The sequence below is a fragment of the Wasmannia auropunctata genome, unplaced genomic scaffold (genome assembly GCF_000956235.1).
Source record: "Wasmannia auropunctata unplaced genomic scaffold, wasmannia.A_1.0 LD335974.1, whole genome shotgun sequence".
In the NCBI taxonomy this organism is placed as follows: Eukaryota; Metazoa; Arthropoda; class Insecta; order Hymenoptera; family Formicidae; genus Wasmannia; species Wasmannia auropunctata.
The window spans coordinates 125,383-148,299 of NW_012026916.1; the positions used below are offsets into that span (position 1 = coordinate 125,383).

The window sequence follows — 22,917 nt, forward strand, 5'->3', positions numbered from 1 at the left end:
AAAATGATTGCTAGAATATCAAACATTTTATAGCAATGCTTATCAGTTTTAATATTACAACAAATTATTTTGATGATTCAACAAAATATTATTTTCAGATCTGCTTTCAGCAAAATTTTTAAACCTTTCGACAAAATTGTTCTTTTTGTGTAGTAAAAGTGGGGGAACTAGCAGTCCATATTTATTGTATAGTCAAAGGTTAAAACGCGTATTTTGCGAAATTTATTTGATTGAAATCAACGGTATTCGGTTAATCGGTAAAGTGAAAGATTTATGTCATGTTTTTGAATTTACATATTTCATGAATATTTATTATATTTAATTCGTGTACATACTTATTTGTATATTGTTGAGATTATCGTTATCTAACAATCTCCCCAAACGCGAACGTGTCTACAATATTCTTCAAAGTGCTGAAAGTACGTGATGAAGTTTCTCAAAAAATAATAAAAATAATAGATGCAACGTCATCGCAGCGGGTGACGCGTGAAATTAGCTGCATGATCGTCGAATTCTCTTTGGCCGTTTGCACTAATTCGCAAGACTTTGCGACTGATGTTGCGAGTATCGAACGGATCCGAGTTTCACAAAATAACGCGCTTCCGCTTGCGTTATTTTTCGATGTAACGTAATGTAATGTAACGAAATGCACGTCACGTAGGATCAATCTCGTAAGTGTAGTGCTATGTGCTGCACGATTGTACATTAATTAACTTTGTTGAAATTGATTTTGTTCATTAATTAATTAACGCATTTGCGCGAGTAATATGCTATAGTATCACGAAACGCAACATAACGAAACCAAGACATGAAGAAGAGAGAAGAAAGGGGAAGCCTGAGAAGCTTCGCAGGCGACGGCAGAGCAACCGCAAAAAAAATGGAGTAAGCATATTCATTATTTATTTACTACTTGCGGAATTAATTATTTATGCCCGTTTAGCTAGATTTTTTATTTGAATAATTTGTATATGCGAGCAATGGAAAAAAGAGAGAGAAGACTTTTCAAGACAACTTTTTTATTGAATCCCTCCTTGAAAAACAAATTAAAAAATTTAATGAACGTGAAAATTATTTTTCTGGGACAATCAGTAAATAAAAAAACAACAAATAAATAAGTTATTATTTTGAACGCTGCTATAATTTTGGTATATATTTGTATTTTATCAACGTAAAATATTACGAGTCGCCGCTGCGCCCCCTTATCGACAAGTGTCTTTTTTCACGTTAACCTGAAGTAATAGATGTGTTAATATTACGGATAAATAATGTCTCATAGGTTCTTTGTGCCTTGAACAACGCGCGGGAGAACACTGTATCAATCTCATTTTACCACGAGCGTAAAGTGAGAGCTTTGTTACCCTCCATTTAGAGGTGTTTTATGCGTACGGCTTAAAAAAACTCGCCGTAAAGCGCTCGTAAACCCTCTTTTTCGTGATAAGAAACGGTAAGACACGATGATACACAGTCGCCTAGATGGTTGTTCCCGATTAATCACGGCCAATCAAAAAATAATAACATCCGCTACGGGCTCAAAATTAATCTGAAGGATGATCTCGAACATTTCTCTCCTTTTTTCGTTCTTCTATCGCGTTCATAAAATTTTTACAAGAACACTTACAACATTCATACAGATATATATTATATAAATCGTTAGTTAATGCTGTTTTTTTTATGAAAACGTTTGCTGCGACAAATCATCAACGATATGCGATTAGTTATAAAGCACTTTACGAGCCGTAATTATGCACGAATACATATCTCTTCTATATAATCCATTCGAGAACAATGTGAAATATTTACAAAATTACGAACGACCCCCAAATCCCATTTCACATGTAATTACATGTCATGTAATAATGTAGATTATGACTGACAATACGTAATATGTTAATTATTTCGTTTATCTTGCGCTTTGGTTACAGCTTTCTCCTTTTTTCTACTATAAATCGTGTATTTTTGATGAATCTCTCAAATATTGATGCAAGTTCAATACTTTTTCTCGCAGAGAAACTATACTTTTGCAGAGAATTTTTCTAAGCCTAAACAATTTCTATCTAATTTATAACTGCGCTGTCGAGTCTAAATTTCAAACAATATAACACTTTTTCATTTGTTTTTATACGTAAAGGCAAAATATTCGGCATTAAAAAATAGTAGTGGGATATCAAACAATGAAATGCATCTTATTATTACATCTTTAATGTTTTTCTACTTGCATTAACTTTTTAGCTTCTCGAAAACATATTTTTCCAATTAGTTTTATTTGTTTTGAAATTTCGTCGCTCGCGTCGAAAGATAGCCAGACAGAATTAGACCAAACGAAAGTTGCTTTCCAAGAGTATGCTCTTTCAAGAGATCGAGCGTCGCCCGGTAATTTTTGCCAGCTTAAGTTCAAACGCTCAAGTTTTTCCAATTAATCTGGGTCCAGTCGCGGGTAACGTCCGCGTTGTTTTATCAACGACAAATAGACCGACGTTTTGACCCAAGGGGGTCTCTGATCGGAGCTCGAAATAATTGAAATTTAAGACGCGAAACGAGCGTGCAGGCGGTGACTCTTCCTCGTCGTTGCCTCGACTCGATTCGATCCAATTAAGCGCGGCCCCGAGGGTCCCACAGAGTGCTGTCGGGAACTTCGATTCTCTTTCCCTCCTGTGCTCATCGTCTTTCTCTCTCTCTTTCTCCTTCCAGCACTCCTTGTCTTCCCGCGGAGACCTTTACCGTGTTAAGGAGACGACACATTCGAGCGTGAGCAAAAACCGGCAGAGAGACGACGAAACACGCTGCCGCCTCGCGCTATCCCGCACGATACTCGTTACCTTAATTACATTCGGAACGTAAACCACGTAATCAAACAGGACGGCCCTATCTGCTCGTGACGCGGGGAACATTTTTCGGGGAATAAAATGAAGTTTCGCGTGAAACGGCGTGTGACAAGTTCGCTCATACGTCCCGCAGGTAAGTACGTCATTGTAAAACTCAACGTCGATATTTCACCGACAACGAAAATACTTCACTACGCGCTTGACGATCTACGGAATGTCTCTCATAAAATGTACTTATTGTGATAGTAAAATTTTTTGATAATCAATATAATTCGTAGTTATAAGATACCTCTTTTAACAGTTAAATTATTATTTGATTTGATTTTCAACAAAATTGAATTATCAACATTTTTTCATAAATGTCTTTGTTTTAAGGAGGAAGACGTAGTTGCGATATTATATTGTGAAACTATCTATTTTAATGTTTCTTTTTTTTTATCACTGGGCCAACATATTTGAATCATTTTTTTATCCCTTTTTTCATATAATACATTTTGATTGTTGTTTTTTTTCTAAATAAGCTTTTTCTGAATTTTAATTAAGGTTTCAAGTCAGTTTTATAACTTTGATTGCTTAATTTTTAATTAAATTATGGTTCTTTAAAACCGATCGCAAATAGTCTTTTTATTTTTGCAGAATTTAAACAATTTTTTTTGGATCCGTTTGTGGTACTTTCTATGAAAAAGATACACACAGGTTAAAAAACACGAGAGCACTTTTACAGGAGAGCTCTTCAAAAGTTTTGACGCTATTTCACGGCATTACTTTACATCTCTTTCAATGATTTATCCAATTTTTTTATTGTAAAAGATATAGTAAAATATTTGATATTAATATAATAAAATGTATCAATGCCAAAATGGAAGATTATTTCCAAAAACAAAATAAATCCAAGTGTTTTAGCCTGTATTTTATTGAATAAATCGTGGTAGTCATCTATTTGTTTTTTTTTCACGTTTTTATTATTTAGAGTTATTGTAACGTTTTATAGTTATAGTGTATCATTGAGTTTATGTTTAAAGAATATTAATAATATAAATTTATAATATTAATAATATAAATTTTAAAAATATTTTTCTATTTTTTATAAGATGTCGAAAAGCATAAATAATATTTAATAATAATTATATAATTACATAACTTTTGTTTAGCACGTGATTGCAAGTGTAAGAAGTATATATTCAGCCTTTCTCTTAAGACACAATTAGATACATTTTATAAAAAAAATTATTTTATATGGCTCAAGAAACTGTGCTGTGCAAAAAACAATTTAACTGTTTTTTTTTTAATTAAAAATTCGTATTTTGATTCCTAAGAGGAATCTACCCTTTTGCTCTTATGCGTTTATGATAAAAAGAGGTATGATTACTTGGATCAATATATGTTTGAGGAGCTCGACTCTCTCAGCTCTCAGATTAATATAAGCAATAAAGATTCCATCAATGTTCTCAAGATTCTCTTCCGCCTTATTCTTGTTTCTATCTTGAGGTCGACATTTAGTCTTCGAAGGAACAAACGGGCAAACGCGAACTACAAGTAACGTCACCTCCATTAATCTTCCTCCCGCTCGGATTAGATCCAACCTAAGGGATTCTCACGATCTTGTCTCGACCAAAATTACGATCGCGACCTCTTCGTGACTCCGCATCACGAAGGCTGATTGAATCCCGAAAGGGAACGCCTGGATAATTGAAAATAGAATACATAAAATATCGCATGGAAGTCGGGTATCTTGTAACGACTATTAGAGCCTGTTATTAGATTGTGCTCGTTATGGAATAATGCTAATCATGTAATTATCAAGTAACTGTCTAAATTTTACAATAATGCAGAACAGTATATTGCCTCTAAACAATACAAATCTATCTCCCTTTTTCCCTTTCTTTCCCAAAAGTTTTATATAAATATTTCTAACAATTCTTTACACGATAGCGAATATTGAAGAAATAAATGCGCATTCTTTAATTATAACTTTACGTAAAAGACATCGAAAACTATCCAAGGCAAAGCGTGACGATGCATTTCCGCCAATTGCAGAGCAACCCCGATGGACGCAAATATTTCAGACCACGAGCTTGACGATAGGCAACGTACAATAGCGCGACAAAGGGTAACAGATAGCAATGAGGTATTGTTCCGTGTCGCTTTCAACGAGTCACTCCCAATTAAAGCGCGTTCTTGCTCGTCGGCCTAAAGTCGGAACACGATGGAGTGTTTTTCCGCGGCGACGAGTGGAACGTATATACACGCGGGAGAAAGAGAGTGTATTCTCTACGTTTCAATAAAGTCTCGTTACCGCCACGCTCGCCGCAAATTATCCCTATTCCGGAATGCTTTCTGCCCGATCGCGATTGTGCATCGTAAAATAATTAAAACATAACAAATTGACAGCGCAATAAAACGCCGTATTGAGTCTTGCCGTCCTTTCTTTTTATACTCGAACGGTATTCACTGCACATATAGACACGGCTCGATGAAGTGCTATACGCACTTAGCACACGTATAGCTTTGTGACGGACAATGGGAAATGCGCTTCACTCTAAATAGAAAAAAAAAATCTGAGAATCGAAGAAATTGAAATACGTTTAAGTAGGTACTATCTCGGAAGACAATTATTCCATAAATCAAAATAGAATAACTTTTTACTTTAATAAGGTGTAGAGGGAGAGTTCGACGAGATTTATAACTGCGTAACACGTTCCGAATTCACACAAAATTCGCGGCGAGCATAAATTTCAAGTAACACGTGACACCAGGTGTTTTTCACATAAATTTATTTATGCAAGATTAATACAAGACAGGTGCTAAATCCAGATTAGCTGCGGTAGTTCGTTTTTTCCCCCTATTTTTTTTTTCCTCCTGTAGAACGAAAGTTCCGTCGATGCGGTCGCGACGTCGGATCAATACCGGATGAAGACGCCGAAGTAAGCGAAAAACAAAATTCAATTAGAAATGCAGGCTGCAGGGCGAAGTAGGGACCCGCGCGCGCAGCCGGGCGAGCTGAATGTAATGCGATTACCAGCGACTGAAATTGTATTCCGAAGAATCGAATTTGCGGTCAAACAAAATGGTCAAGTGCGCAACGCTCATCGGACGATCGATGAGGGACGATCACGCTCGCGAAACGAAATGAGCGGCCCTGTAAACTTCTTGCGAAGGGAGGAGAAAGGGAGAGAGTCTCTTTCTTCTCTCCGGTAGAATGGCCCCGTAGCTATATCAAATGATAAACTTCTCTTGTATATAAGAAGTAAGAAGGATGAGTCAGTCGCCGTGAGCGAGAGAAATAGGAAGGAATGTTAAGGAAGCTTTGTGTCAATATTTGTCGGCGGTATCTTGTTATTGACGAGATTATTAAATGTCTGGCGCAACAAATATCTGAGGATTATTAATAATGAAAGAGGAGGTATAATGGAAATTGAATCGTTCCTCACATTACGGACGAATACTAATGAATTGAACGGATAATACTGCTTATCCTTTTATCTTGCAACCGCACACTGGAGCTCGAAAAATTTCACACAAAATCTTTATATTAATTTATGGAGCACTTATTTTTATAATAATATATTTTCATAATATCTCCCCACATTTTATTCTCTATTTTAAGACGCACATATATATACCTGTACAGGATGTTCCGAAATTCGCGAATTAAAATATCATAGCAAGAAAGTCTAGCATAGTCATAGCATGAAAAATTAAATAAAAAAGTTATATTTGTAAATTTTTATTTTAAGCAATAGTTTTTGAAATATACTGGTGTAATTTAGCCAATTATAGATTAGTATTCGCGTGAAGTGCGCGACCACTAACACTATCGATGCGCTCACGGACATGTTTCCGTTTAAACGTAATCTATTATTGGCTAAATTTAAACTCTTATATTTCAAAAACTACAGCTTAAATGAAAAATTTACAAATAACTTTTTTACTTAATTTTTTAAAGGCTTTCTTACTATAATATTTTGATTCGCGAATTTCGGGACACCCTGTATATAAAACATCGCGAATGAATTTCTATCCTCTTTTCCTGAAAAAGATGGAAACGTTAAAAAGTAGAGATATAAATAACTATTTTTTGCAGGGAATTCTCTTATATCCCAGTGTGTATTTCCAAATTAATAACAGATTTATAAAAACTCTTGAAAAATAATGTTATCGGCATCATTATTTTATGGCTTATGAAATTATATGACGGAATTCTTTTCTGATTACCGACTTTGTCCTGCTAGTATCAAATAGTAAAGAAATGAAGAACGTCGTCTAATGTATTTCAAAGCGACAACTACCCTTTCAAATAACAATCCTTTTTTCCCCGTCAAAGAACGAGCCACGACTGTCTCTGCCGCGCGTTTTCATCTAGCTGATTTCTATCATCCGGCCGTATTACGTATAATGCGTATCGCGCGATGGAGTCGCGAAAGACTCGCGGAGCTCGTGCTTGTATACGCGCGAAAAAAAAAAAGAGAAAGTAGAACGAGGGTGAGAAGGGCGACACTGACAAACAGAAAGGGGTGAGTCAAGTCAGTCAAGTGCGTTTGAACAGACACGCGACACTCGACCGTCCGTTCGTCCGTCGTCGTCTTTGTTCCCGCCTTCGCTTCGTCCCGCTCTCGACACTTGCGTGCCTTCTTACTTTCGTCTCTTCTCTCTCTCTCGTCCTTTGTATCGTTTTACAATGGAAGCGAACGTATAAGCCGGTAAAGATTTTTGAGCCCGCAGCCTCTCGTCGCGCCTGAAACGAAGTGCCATCCATTTTCGAGTTGCGCAATACGCTCGTTGCGCACGCGGGAAGGAAGATCGGCGGGAAGGAAGTAATCACGGGAAAACTCGTGCAAATGTTGCCGCATGAATCGGCAGCAATAGGAGTAGCTCGTTAAGAGTGAATACCTCCAACTCCCGCAGCACTGACACAGATTAGGTACAATTGTAACAAGTTTAACAATGCGCATCTTGAGTTCCTACATATATAGATACTATATCTCAGCCAAAGATTTTGCTATAATCGCGAATCTTTTTCGGGGTTTTCCGCGTAGGGGAGACCGGGGACAAAAGTAACAGGGTACAGTTGTAACAGTTGTCGTGAATATTTTTAAAACTATAATAGGTACATGTATGTGGCAATGAAGCAAAAATCATTAGACAGACCGACATTGGTTTGTTAGCTCCTTATCGGTCCACACGAAATGTGCAGGAGCAAAAAATATTTTCTTCATTCGTCAAGTAACTTTTATTATATGTTCAAAATCTAAAATATTTTTGTTTTTTAATGGTGAAGTTATAACGTATTATCTACAAAGGTTTTAGTAATCATTTATGTTGATGATTTGCATATTTTAATTGATTTTCATCTATATATTATCATTTATATATCATCTATATTTTGAAACTTTACTTTGAATTATAAAATATCATTGGGGGACAATTGTAACATCGATGCCTGGAGACGGTTGTAGCGTTATAATTGTCTCCGGATTTGCTTTATTTAAGTGTTTTTTTTCACAATGTTATTTGAAACTTATTAGAAAGAAAAAGAGCTTTTTTCTAGTTTTATATAGATTTTGTCCTTTTTATTTTATCAGTTAATTTTATTAAATATATATTATATATATCCATATAACATATATGATTATAAATAATTGTATTGCATAAAATATAATAAATATCTAAGTGTTTAAATAATATAATATAATCGTTCTCCTCTTATACTGTTACAACCGTTCCTGATGGGGCTGGAGACATAGTTGTACCAGTATTCTTCATAGTGTTTAAACATAACTTTTTTTCTAGTTACATTACAAGATTGAACACAAAAAAATTTTGTACTTAAATCAATCCTACATCTAAAGATATGGGTTTTTTAAATGTAAATATTATAATTTAACTGTTATAAGACTTTAAATTCAAATTTTGTCCCCGGTCTCCCCTACCTATACGGAGTGTCCTGCTAAAAATTTGACGTCGATCCTAAAATTAGTCTTCAGTTCAAAGTTAAAATCGGATTAAAAGTAGAAAAGCAATTATATCTCAATACATTTGTTTGCAATGTTACATCTTTCTTTTTCTTTTTGATAAATTAATCCAAGGACAAATTATAACGACGAAAAATGTGTGAGAAGCAGATCTAAAAAAATGTAAGAGACTTTTTGAAAAGATCATAAAACATGTTGCTACATAATTATCAACAATCGCAGTTCATAAATAAAATGAAAACAAGCGCAAGATGCACGTAATACCTTTTTATTCGTAGCAAAAAAAAAACACGCCCTTTTTTTGCTGTTTAGATAAGTTTCATTATACGTCGTGATAAATGTGCAGTTTAAAATGAAAAGCGTTAATTTAAATAAGAGTTGCCCATGTGAGACTATCCAATGGGTTAACACAATTTTCAACGGAAGAGGAAAGACCAGCCATAAATGGCTGCAGTCTTCGTACAGGAAATCATAGCGGTAGCGTAAAAATGCAACGTTGGGCGATTTTACGCTTCGCACGGAGATTCTGCATCCTTCCGCACTGCGCGTTTATATACGGTGTCTCGTTGTTATCAGATAATCTATCTTTGCAATCGTTCTAATAGTGGTACATCTCGTTTTAACGACGCTACATTGTGCCATGTTAATGAGAAATGAGAAAAAACGGCAATTTAAGGAAATTTATAGGATTTTATTTATTAGTATGTCTACACAATTTCACGTTTTCACTTAATAACTTTCAATATTCTTCTCAACATTTCAACATGAAATAAGAGCTCTGTTTATAATTCGCATCTTGTGACTCGACAGGTTTCGTGCATCTTAAGATTATACTTTACTCTTTTCTCTCATGTTTCTATCATTTACATCTTTTATTCTTTTCGTTATTGCTAGAATTGTATGATAAGTGTAATTATTATTAGAATTGTAAATGAATAAGTATATATATACAATATATATATATATATATATATATATATAATATATAATATATTTGACGTTTTACATTATGACAGAATATATACATATGTACATATCAAAACTCTCATTTTATGATGTATTTATGTCATGTAAAATATCGTATCAAATGTAAAAAATTCGAGCTAATGATTGATCGCAAAATTCCATTGAAATCAAAATTGCTGTTGAAATTCCTACGAGCTACATATCTGAAGCTCCCTTTAAATAATTTACAGTTTGCGTCGAATTTCAAAATAAAATTCTATTGATAATTTTTATATGCTGTGTACTTTTATATACGTTTGTATTCTAATATATTGTATATTTTATATACGTTTATGTATTTCTCTATTTCTTTATATTACAGATGTGTAAAGTTACAAATAAAATTTTATCTTGAATATTAAAGTGAATCGTGAATCGTCTAAAGCGAGTTCTATTGTATTTAATCAATATCGATGCCTTTATTAATTTCCTCAGAGCTGCACAATCACCCTTCGAGAAGTGTTCAGTCTTCCCAGAGTAATTGCGTGTCAGCCAACAAGAAAGCAGCATTGGCAAACCTGACATGTTTAAGATTATAGGATAGAAGAACGATCAGATTTGTTGGCCTATTCTGTAACTCTTAGCGACAGTGTTATTATCGTTATATTGTCGCAAGTATAACATATCTACAATAAATGGTAAAAATGCTGCGCGACGACAACACAACGATAACGAGACTGTCGTTAATATAAGAATTACAAAATAAACGCCTACAAATCTGATCGTATATATAGCTTGCCCTAATCTTAAACAAGGTAAAGTAACTTCAAAGCAGGGTTGTGCATCTACGCGTATAATATAATATTCTACGTGTAGACAACGTAAACTATTGTATAAGTGTCATCTATGTAGACAGTCAGTAGACTATATATTTATTCATTTAATAAATACATATAATTTAACATTTATATAAAAAAAATTACTATTTGAGTAAGAAAAATTCTCTGGTTACATTCTTAATCTTAATCTCGTAGTTAAATTAATGTTCAAAATACATCAAGAATATCCTAAAGATATCTAAAGGTATCTTTAGCCTATTCCTATAAGATACATTTTGGACATTTCTACTGTGGGTAGAGACTGCTTTATAATTTAATTCTTTTATATTGTATATATTAGTGATACAATTTACAATATTCTACATAGTTTACAAGTCTGGATTGTCTACGTAGCAAAAAGACCACGTAAACATCACGTAGATTTCACGTAAATAATCCGTGTAGACGTAATCTTGAAATCTACGGCACAACCCTGCTTCAGAGTAAACTCGAGTATAAAATGGAGTTTTAGCCGGACACCCTGTATACGGACGGAAACCTGCTACAGATCCGACGATTTCGAACGTCTCCCGGTATCCCGTATTTGTGCACACGCACACATACACATACACGTGGATACGCACGCATGTAGAGAGTGCCTTCTAACTCAAGCCAACAGCTCCTGAAAACGAACTGCTTTTCACCGCTGTGGAAACATTTTTAACCTAGCCCCCACGCTCGCTCGTTTCTCTCTCTAAATCGCTCGGTGCCGCCGCGATACGTTAGCGGGTCCCCCGAGCGGCGTGCTTGCGCCACCAGACTCGTTTCTTTCAACCACCGTTGGGATCAGAGTCGCCGTCGCGGTTACCGATATTCCTCACGGATAATCGTCTTACGATCTTCGATCGTTCGTCTCCTTTCGTCCGCCCCCCCCCTCTCTCTCTCTCTCTCTCTCTGTCCGTTGTTTATCTTGGACTAAGGAGGATAGAATAAGTAAGGATAAGTATAAGAAAGATAGATAAGTAGGATAAGCTTCGCATACTTCACAGCCGGTGGAAAAAAGTGCATTTAGGGATGCACCGGTAGCCGGTCCACGTTGTACAGTGTCGTCGGTGAGGTAATTTTACGAGGAACGCATTGCACACGTTAATTTCCGCTCTAATTACTTGCTATTTACTGTCGCGACCAGAACAGCTGCGATATACTTCTTTTTTTTTCTGGTGGATTTTAGAATGCGCGAAAATCGTCCTCGCGATTATCACACGTCGCGAAAACTCGTCGAAAGAAAAAGCGTTTTTGTCCACGACAATATAAACTGAAATTACACAAATTGTACAGCTAGAATAACACCGAAAAATTCTTAATGATGATTTAAGAAGTTCGAATGAATTCACTACTCGTCAATTGTATCATCGGTCACCGTTGTGACTCGCGTGGAAATCGCGTTTCTCACAGTTTCGCGTCGCGTTCTTCGGATCGTTCACGCTCCCCCTTCTTTCTTCTCGAACCTTTCGCGCTTTCTCGTCACCCCCTTGCGCATCTCTCGCGAATCGCAAGTTGTAAAATCGTATTACCTCGCGTTACGAGTCCGGGAAAGTTATGTATCATTGACATGTTTTATGGCGTGAAAGAGGAGGGGCCGCTCGCTGGAAAAGCACGGAGGAAAACATCGGTCGTTGTGCGGCAATAAAGTACGCTCGGCGGCTCGTATTTGTATTCTAGACGAGCATGATCCTATTTCCGGTACCGGTAGAATTGTTTCGCGTGGTCGGTCAAGCTTGCCGATTTTCTTAATGCGATCGTAAAGGATGCACGTCAAGAGTATTCTATCGATTGTTTTTTGACGATTGATAAGTTAGGAGAAAATACTGCAAAAATTGTCAAAAACTCGAGAGCTGAAAAGAGACTTCACGGAAGTTTAACGAATGAATTTCGAATCTTCATTAGTTGCAATAATAGCGAAATTATTTCAATTTACATATTACAGAGTCCCGTCATCTTTTTTCGTTCGAGAATTAAATTCCTTGTTGCTGATTTCTATTACCATCTACTAGATAACTTGACTATCAAGAGAAATTTTATTAAATATTCTCAGCGCGTACTCGGCATTTTTTTTTTAGAGCAAAAAGAATTAGAAAAGAACATGTATTTTACGTTATCTGCAATAACACTTGTCATGTTGATATTAATGTCGTCACGTCGTAAAATTAATTCAACTTATTGAGAGGCGCTTTCACAGACGTATTAACTTCCTTAAGTGCAGTGCCTATACATCCCATTGTCCGAACGTCCATAATTTCCAATCGTAATCGTTTACAACTACATGCACGTTCGATCTGAGCGTTATTCCCGATGAGTGCTTTAAAATCGTCAATTTCATCCGACGGGGGATTATTGCCTCAATTCGACTCGACGTCTTCCCCTAGGATTGCAGTGGCCCCGATGTTCATCCCGACGGAATTATGTGTTCGCCGTTTGTCGTAGTCGACAAGCTCCGATTTGAATCGACGGACGGGCGGCGAGTTAACGGTACGCTTACCTCGTTTCGATCCGGATGATTATGAGCGTTTCGCTCCCGTGCACGTGCATCTCGTTACAAACCGCCTGATTATAGCCGACTGCTTTCACTGTGCGGACGCGTCACAAGCACTACGGATAGCCGTGGACAAGCTGATAGCGATAATACTAAATACGGGAGTGAGAGAGAGAACTGGGAATTGACATTCGCTTCCTAAACCTTAATCCTGTAATACGTGGTCTCTCTCTCTCTCTCTCTCTCTCTCTCTCTCTCTCTCTCTCTCTTTCATTTTGAAAAAAGTGTTTTATAAAAAAGAGTTTACAATATTGTGGAACATTGAATGCTCTCTTTTGTACGTTAAATGATTAAACATGAAGATGCAGTAATGTAAAGCTTTTGAGGTTCTTAAAATGGAGGATTTAATAATAAGGATTTTTATAATAAGAATTCTGAGGATTTTAAAAATGAGGTTTAAATCTCAGATCCCTCTCTTCGAGTATAATGTTAATAATATTATAATTGCTAAGTACGAATTGCAATTTAACTCGTAAGCGTGCTAATGTAGGATAATCAATTTTATATTAAATTACGGAGATACTGCTTGGAGTGTAAAGCATTTACGATCAACTAACTCCCAACATCCAGCAATACGATCGCGCATAAATGCGCGCACGATATCCACGTCGAAGCCATCTTAACGCCCATAAATACATTAACGAACGTGCTCAGTGCTTATGTCGCGAGTTTAATTATGCACGCATTTGCCTTGTAATTAGCACGGGCTGTTTGGTTACGCCGGCCCGATACTCACGGAACTGTAACTCACGTGACCTGTTTGTGAGGTTTGAATTACGTAATACGGGCTGCTATCCACACATGCGAATCCTGGAAATGACACGCCTATGATACATGACCGTGCACGTATATATATATGTATGTATCTTGCAGCGGATGATTACATATATAAAAGATATTTATTTTCAATTAACGCCACTTGATCAGATCCATAAAATGGCATTGCGGCACTGTGTAGCCGCGCGTTTATTGTTTACACGATACCGAAATACCAGCAGTATTTTTATAACATATATGTAGCACACGTCGGCCAGTATTGCCGATACATTAATTAGCGATACAATAGATTACTCGATTATCCGGCGAGATCGCGAAATGAATTTCGGTCGTAATAAAAATTCAAAATGATATTTAAAATTTCCATAAAATATCGAGGTGCGCGAATTTTAATTGCAATCAAATCGTGAAGTGCAATTTATGAACTTTCGCGTTTGTTTACTTAGTACTTAAGTAGATTGTGAATTCTCTGAAATAGGAAAAGGAATTGTCCGTGACATTATTTGCTGGGGAGGGGGGGGGGAGGATAAAACAGCTGGTGATGCACATTTAAAGATAATTCTGAACTCTACGCTCTCTTCCTTTTACGCGAGAGCACTCGAGAGAACGGAAGGCATATCGGCGATTACTCCGTTAAATGGTCCGGAAGTATTAAGTCGATCGTACGTACGACAAAGTGGATTATCGGTCTTCTTTAATTCGAGGCCTTTAAGAACGAACGAAAACTCTGGATGTGCAAAGCTTTCACCACCGGAAATTTTCGCAAGATAATTCGCGCAAATACGATAAAACTCGACTCACTGGAGTTTCCACAGCTACGGTAAAGAAGTTAGTAAGGATTAGAAATTGTCAGGTTTAAAAATACTTATAGTATTACATTATAGATGTGCAATACGCGCGCGCGCGCGTGCGCGAGTCGTTATTATCATTGGAAGAATTCTCGAAAAACGAGGAACTCTCTCTTGATCAGTCAATAGGAAGAATTTGACGAAGCAACAAGTGTTTCCATTATTGTCCGCCGCATTAATTTCCATTTCCATTTTAATTATTTGAATTAACTTCATTATTGAGTTACTTAATTGTAACATTATCGAGGCGATTACGATATCTGCCTTCAAAGTTACTAATAATTCTGCAACAACGTTAAACACTTCGCCAAAGGGTGTGCAATAATGGCGGGTGTCGAACGGTTACGCTTTGATCAAACGCGTTAATGACACACCAATGGCACAACAAACGCCACTACAAAACCGCATGAGGCGAAATGTATTAAGCGAAATAAACAAAGTTAACAAAATGAACTTTCAATATCTTCCACCACATTTAATTTTCAATGAGCTAAAAAAGCCCCCGGCGAATTTAACGCTGGAGGCTCTTTTAGCTCATTGAAAACTAGGTAAATGTGATGAGAGATATTGAAAGTTCATTTTCAACACTTTCTAATATTCAATGACAATCAAATTATTAATGATATAACAGTGTAACAATAGTGGCGACTAACTGATTGAGCAATGATTTCAAATTACTGCACCGATCAACCGAAGTAGTAGAAACCAATGCGTAATCAGTCGAAGTAATGCAGGCCAGTGCGCGGTCAGTCGAAGTAATACAAGTCAGTGTGCAGTCAGCCGAAGTAATACAAGTCACTGTTCCATGAACTAAAGTAACACATGCGGTTAATGATCGGCCAATACGAAAACATTTATCGTTTCTTGAACTTAATCTACCTTGACTTTAACAAAAATACTCAATTTCGATATTTGAATTTTTTTTCTAAGAAGTTTTTCAGAAAGACATCACATTTGAGAAAATCATTGAAATTCAAAGGAATTGATCTGAGCTCGACGTTTGCACGCGGACAATAGAAAGACCCTCGATCGGCAATTCCGACAACTCGATCTCTTCCGCAAATTATTTGCGGAAGCCGTGGAAACATCGAACGTATCGCTATTGAAATATTTACACGTTTTCTCTCTCTCACTCTCTCTCGTCGAGCGCGTGCCGACGACGCCGCGCTTTGGTCTCGCGAGACGAGGATGTGAAGGAGGAAAGAAAGCGGAATGGATGATGGGAATTAGGTTTTCTGCGGAGGATATGTGACCGGCTTTTCTAGATGGTGTTTCTATACGATGTCAAAGTACCGTGGCAGCCAACTTTCTCGTAAAGCTTCTATCTGCTTTCAACGCCTTCTTGCGATACTCGACATTTTGTTATGTAAAAAAGAAAAAAAAAGAAGGAAAAGGACACGCTGGCGGGCGCTTTCCCACGCTATAATTACGTCCGATATGTGGAGATCAATCCAACGAATCCGGATCTGGATTATTAATCGTTGAACGGCGACAAAAAAAATTCCATTTCCCTCGAACGAGAGGAAACAGTTGATGAAAAAAAAATTGAATAAAATTCAAAATATATTCTGTTTATTCTTTCTCTTGAAAAAACTAATAAAGAATTTATTAGTTTATTCGGTTTTAGTCTCGTTTAATTTTTTTATTTAAGTCAACAATATATGCTTTCGGAATTTTTCATTTGTATGAAAAATTTAGCGGTACCTGGAGGTCGCATCGTTTATTAACGATTACTGCAACAAAGGAATTAAAAAATACACGGCGCGGAGTTTTCCATAAAGCGAATCACTAACGATTAGGTAATCGTGTGAAAATTTATTCAAATATTCCTTCTGGAAGAAAAATTCGAAGATACTTAGAAGAAAATAAGGAATGTAATATGCAAGTGTGCATATTTGAATTTCAGTGTCTTTCCAGTATCTGCAGAAAGTAAAGAAGTGTAATGTGTGTTCGCATGCGGCTAATTTTAATTAAAACAACCGGAGACTCGACTTTCTTTATTTTTCCTAGCTACTCGTGCGGAATCAATTCGCGACGGCGGAATTACTTGTTGGTCGGCGGCACGCGGTGCAACGCAAAAATCGCAAACAAGTCGGGACAAAAAGCGATGGGGAACAACGAGCGAGCGGTGCGGCGCGGCGCGGCGTAGCGTATAGACGAGTCCGTATTGTCTATCGCAAATAAACAGCGAACATCGGTATTCCCGTGGTGTGTATACGCAGCCCCGAGCAAGCACGCGACACGCTCGATGACAAAACCGGTAGATGTCCGCGAAACGAGACGAAACGAGGCTGAACGCGCGCGCAAACGTATATATATATATATATATGTATATACGCATCAGGCACGACGGGAAAATCCGAAGAATTTCCCGAAGAGCGAGTTTCCGCTGGTCGTTATATAACCGGAAAAGCTCGGCCGCGATAAAAGCGACGTAAAAGGAATCCAGGCTGATTCCCCGCGAGCGCACCGCCGCGCCGCCGTCTCCGGCGCGTTAATTGTAATGGTATTAATTACGATAATGGAGCGCCTCCCTCTCTCGTATCCCTCATCCCACACCAACTCGCTCTCCCCCCCCTTCCCCTGTCTTTCTCTCTCGCTATCTCTATTTCTCTCATTCCCTTCTCTCCTCTTCCGCGCCTATGCACCCCTTCACGCTCACCCCTCGCTCGCGCTAGCTGTGTGCCTGCTGCTAGCCCCTCTTCGGCCATCTCTTCCATCCTTTGTTCCGTCCCTCGACTCTGGCGTCAATTAAGTGGATATCTCAAACGAAAAATTCTAATAAGCTCGTTGAAACGAGTCCGCTCCAGCCTAGCGCGGTTCCAATGGAGCTTCAACGGTTGCGGGAGCGCAGATGGCGACTTTTTTTCTTCCCGCCCCCACCCCCCAATGACGCCTCCTCTCCAACGGCGATGCATCGCGATGCGATGTGACGCGACGCGACGCGATGCGACGCGATGCGAAGCGAAGCGTCGTGGTTCGAGTACGTTCGATCGGTCGAGGATTCTCGAGGAGAGAGAGAGAGAGAGTAGCTCAACGGCGCGGGAGAGCCCTCGCGAGAATTCAGGACTTCCCTCAGTGAGATCTATCGACGGCGAGGGAATGATGAGGGAGAAAAGAAGGAGGAGTAGGTACCGCCGACATCACACAGATGGATACGTTTTCGAAAAGGTGGAGTATCGGGAGCTTTGTCTCGGCCGCGCGGGCTTCAAATACACTTTTGTTCCCGCGCTCCCGTTACTTTGTTCCCGCGTATAGTGTTATTTGACGTCCGTAAATGAATATACGGGGGAACGCGCAGAGGTAAGAGAGGAGAATCGTGTATTTTGGATGGCCTTTGTAGCTTCTCTCGAATACACTTGTCGATACAGCGTATCGCCCAAATGCGTCTTCCCCCGTAGACCGGGGAGATTCTCCGGCGCGAGTTCAAAGTCGATTTTACTTTGGCAAACATTCGACGAGAGATCATGCAACGTAGCTCCTCAATTTGCATTAGATATGCTTCAATTAAGTCTCGAGTTTTCCGATAGTCTCGGTATAAGTTACTTATTTGCATGAGAATATTGAGACAGAATATTGAAAGAGTCATATGGCGATGTATTCATTTAGATATAATCTTGCGAGAAAAATTTGCATAATTCCTCGATATATATGTGCCCTTGGTACGACTGTACCAGGAATAAAAGTAGAAAAGTGTGAGGGGTTGAACTGATCCGTGGCACAGTCATAAACGTATGTATAGCGGTTTTTTTTCCAACGGGCTACTTTGCCCTGCTTTTGTTATAAACGTAATGAATTACGTTTATAACAGAGAATGTGTTAAACTTATACATTATTTATAAAACTACTGCCCGACAAAAATTATATGGATATCATGCTTAAAATGAAAATTCATGATTGTTTAAATTTTAATATCTTTTTGAGAAGACAAACACCCGGTCTTATCTTATTAATTGGATAGTTGAACTATACATGGAATTATAATTTGAGTTTTTCGTGTGTAATATTAAAAATAATACATCTTAAGTAAATGTCATACTTTGTCAATCAAAGTTGTACTTACAAGACACCTGTCACGACTATCTGGAATTCGATCAATTCTCTTTGAAATATGTCTGTTATCAATGAAATAATGGGATATATAAAAAAATGTTTTAGACAAAACTTTTATTTCCCATGTATAGCTGTGTAATTAGATTTTTCGAAAATTTAATATTCTTTAAAATATTCCTTGCCCCTTATTATTCTTATAAAATTCAAATTTTTGCTAAGAATAAAAATCAAAGGAAACTTTATGTCAAATTTAACTATATATATGATACAATTATTTTACAAAATTTATTCTCAGCGAAAATTTAAACTTTATAAATACAAAGAGAGTTTTTTTGAAAAATATTAAATTTTCGAAAAATCTAAATGCAGAGTTACAAAGTACATATAAAAGCCATACAAGTTTTCTTTTGTAAAACATTTTTTTTATAATATATCCCATCGTTTCATTGATAATTGCTTGAAATCAAACATAACCGTTATCTTTGCGGGAGGGGGTTTCACCCTTTCTCAGATCGTATGTGTTCACATTATTGAGCACATATTAAAAAAGTACATGTCTCTTTTTGTGCATAGCATCATATTTTAAGGAGAATTGAATAGTTCCAGAAAATTGTGACAGTCCCTTGTTAGTATTACAGAACTAAATCATGTGACAACAAAGTATTATTTAACTGGTAATTTTTCTTATCCGAAGACCGTTGACGGGAAATTTTGCTGTTCGTGATATACGATATCTATGGACTCTTATACATTAATTCATATGCTGAGAAATTAATTATTCCACCCGGATTATAGATGTTCTCCGCGCGGAATTATATTTCCTTGCTGACGAGACTTATTGATAAAATATATTGCGCAATCGTTAAAACGGGGGCACAATGTTGGATAATAAAGCGAGATTAACCGTGCGCAGAATTTAATTTAATGCACTTGTCATTATTATCGTAATCTCGTACATCGTTAACACAAATTTAACGTTTAGTATTGTCGACGTGGAACTGTCCTCTATTAATTCATAAACATGGCACATATCATATCTTCATCATAACTTTCCCAAAGCCGAGTATATCTACATATCAGATATCCTGATATGCTTTTCTGAATACATAAATTAGTGAACATACAGTCATTAAATGGAGTGTTATGGAATATTATGTAATTATATATATGAAATATATATGAAATATATATAATTATATATATGTAATTGTAATTGTAAAATATATACAATTATATATATGTAATTATATATATATCTAAAATATATATATATGTATATATATAAAATTACCATAATATTATATATATACTTTCATAGTCAAATAAGTAATACTACAAAATATTGTTATTTATATTTCTATATAATTCCTGAAAAATACTGCAGTGATAGTAAACATGCAGTGACAGTAATTAAATAAATTTTAACATATACTGCAAATGTAATACATCAATATAATTATTTTTATAATAAATGTAAATAAACGGAAAACCTGTCTTACAACTTTTATGCATACGTACAAAAGAAAAAAATAATTAACATTTCTTTTTTGCACAATACTTTAATTTATTATTATTATGATTCATTGCTTAATTTAGAACTTTTAGTAGATGTAGAACTTTTTATAATTGTAGTCTGATTCGCAATTGGTTTTGATTAATATATTAAATTCGTAAATTATAATTAAGAGAAAGAAAAAGAGAACAAAATTATCATTTTTGTATATTTTATATGTTTATTTAATCAGTGACTAGAAAGATTAAATTTGCAATATAAATTTAAAAATGCATTTTTTTAATAGCAACTGTTTAATATTATTTGAATATTATAAAAAATAGTATTTTACGAATCGTATTTAAGAGGCATTTATAATCAATCATTTTCTTGATATAAATAATTAAACTTCCAAAAACCAGAAAATGTCTAAATTTTCAGAAGTCTATCTATAAAGTATTTTCTTTATAATAAATCAATTACATTCTTTTTTATGGAATCCTGAACAAAATAATTGCCTATTTAATGTGTAATTAACTCAAACGATAGTAAAGAAAACTTTATACGCGCTAGTCGGTCTCTCCTAAAAATACATAAAACATAAAACAGAAAACTTCTTTTTTTTATATCAACTACATTTACAATTTCTTTAATATACGTAAAAGCAATGTATTTGTTTTTAATTGTTTAATTTATTCTTCCAAATAATTTATACATAAATTGATGCAATTTGTTTATATTATTTTGTCATAACTTTCAAAATGTTTAATATTCCATAACAATTAAAAAAAATTTTTTTCTCGGTTCTTTTCAATCTTTCACTGCGCTATAAAATATTATAAATTTTAATATATTTGGAGTCCGGAGAAAAACAATAACGTTGTATGAGTAATATACGCGGTGAATAAAATACAAAACGCGTGTAAAACACATTTCACCACGTAATTTACTATTTAATTCATTAAATAATTATATTGTCTATTGACACATTGTTCGAACGAGAATGATTTAATGTTTCATTTCTGAAACGTATTATATACATAAAAGAATATTGTTTCGCCGTCTACTATTCTATTCTATTCTTTGACAGAGACGCGATCGTAATTAAGAAGCGTACCGTACGTACAAAGAGAGTAAATTCTCCTTAAAAGTGTAGAAGATTCCGATGCTGGCGATGTTCCAGTTTTTAGAAATTAGTAACGGCCCGGAAACACTTGGAAGTAGATATAGTGGGCGGAAGTGTAGACAACAACGGATAATAATGGCGAAGTTGGTTACGTCCGTGGCTTCGCAAGCGCGCCGCAAGAAGCGTGGTCGTCTTTCTCTATCTAGACTTTAGAAAAAGGTCAACACCCTTGATCATGATGAAAGTTCCGCCGCTGGGAAGTTCCGGAAAGAAATAACGTATATATGATTGTGCTCGCAGCTTGATCCTTATAGAAGACGCGCATTTGCTACCGTATTGCCGTCAGGACCAGAAAACTGGAGTTGGCGTAACGCAACTTTTATGAGGACGCTCTCTCGGTATCCTACACTTAATCGACGATTAACCTTTTTCGATCAAAAATTCAATTAAAAGATAACAACATTTTTTGTATTTATTAACGAATTTTCATGGACTTATTTTTTAATGTATCAAATTCTCGAAAGAATTACTGATTACCATACGTAAGACGAAACAATTTTTACGTTTTTTTTTTTTTTCATTTTGAAAAGACCCAAAGAGTACCTTCTCGGGGAAGAATCTCTTGGTGAAAAGGCGATCGCCAAGCTGTTCAATTCGGTATCGGTCGCGTGAGGAATGTTACAAAATCTTCCCGCTGTTCCGTTTTCTCGGATTGTAAATCAGATGAATGGGCGCAATTAACCCTGTGGGCGCGCAACAATCGGCGGCGCCTTCAACCACCGAGAGTTACGTCGCATCGGCAAAAATACGTAAACGGTTCGCCGCGCGAGAAAGGAAGCCCATTAGCGCTCGTGCGAGAACGAAGTGGTCGTTCATTCATGAACTCGTGGGGGGTAGGAGGAGGGAGGGAGGGGGCGGCCATGGCGTCGTAGCCGCCGCTACGCTATGTGCTACTACGTTCTCTTTGCTGGTATTATCGCTACTACTACCACCACCACCACCACCGCCACCGTGCGCGCTCGCTACTACCCTCGTTCTACTACGTCCACTACCACTTTTACACATCGCCAACGCCACCCCGCCATCACTACTACCACCACTACCACCACCACCATCACCACCACCACCACCACCATCACCACCACCACCACCACCACCACTACCACCACCCACCGCCATCACCACCACCACCACCGGCGCTGCCGCCCTCGGTGCACCAACGTCGGTTACGTGTTCTACCACAAACCAGGTACCGGCACCGGCATCACCACCCGTGCCGCGGCGTGCCGAGCGTCGCGTTCCTGGCGTTCTTACGCGAGGAGTTTCAGATGCCGCCGATACGACCGGATCCTTTTAACCGATGGCACTTCTATCGCCGAACACGCCTTGACATTGAGAGCACCGACGCGAATATCCCGCTGCGTATCGCGACCATCCCGTCGATTTCCCGATTGTAAGCCGAAGCCGTATG

General features: G+C 37.0%; 1 protein-coding gene across 1 annotated transcript in view; it reads right to left on the reverse strand.

Moving 5' to 3' along the window:
- LOC105454815 (Down syndrome cell adhesion molecule-like protein Dscam2) overlaps positions 1 to 22,917 on the reverse strand; it is a 120,462-nt gene that overhangs the window by 94,730 nt on the left and 2,815 nt on the right. The window lies entirely within an intron of this gene.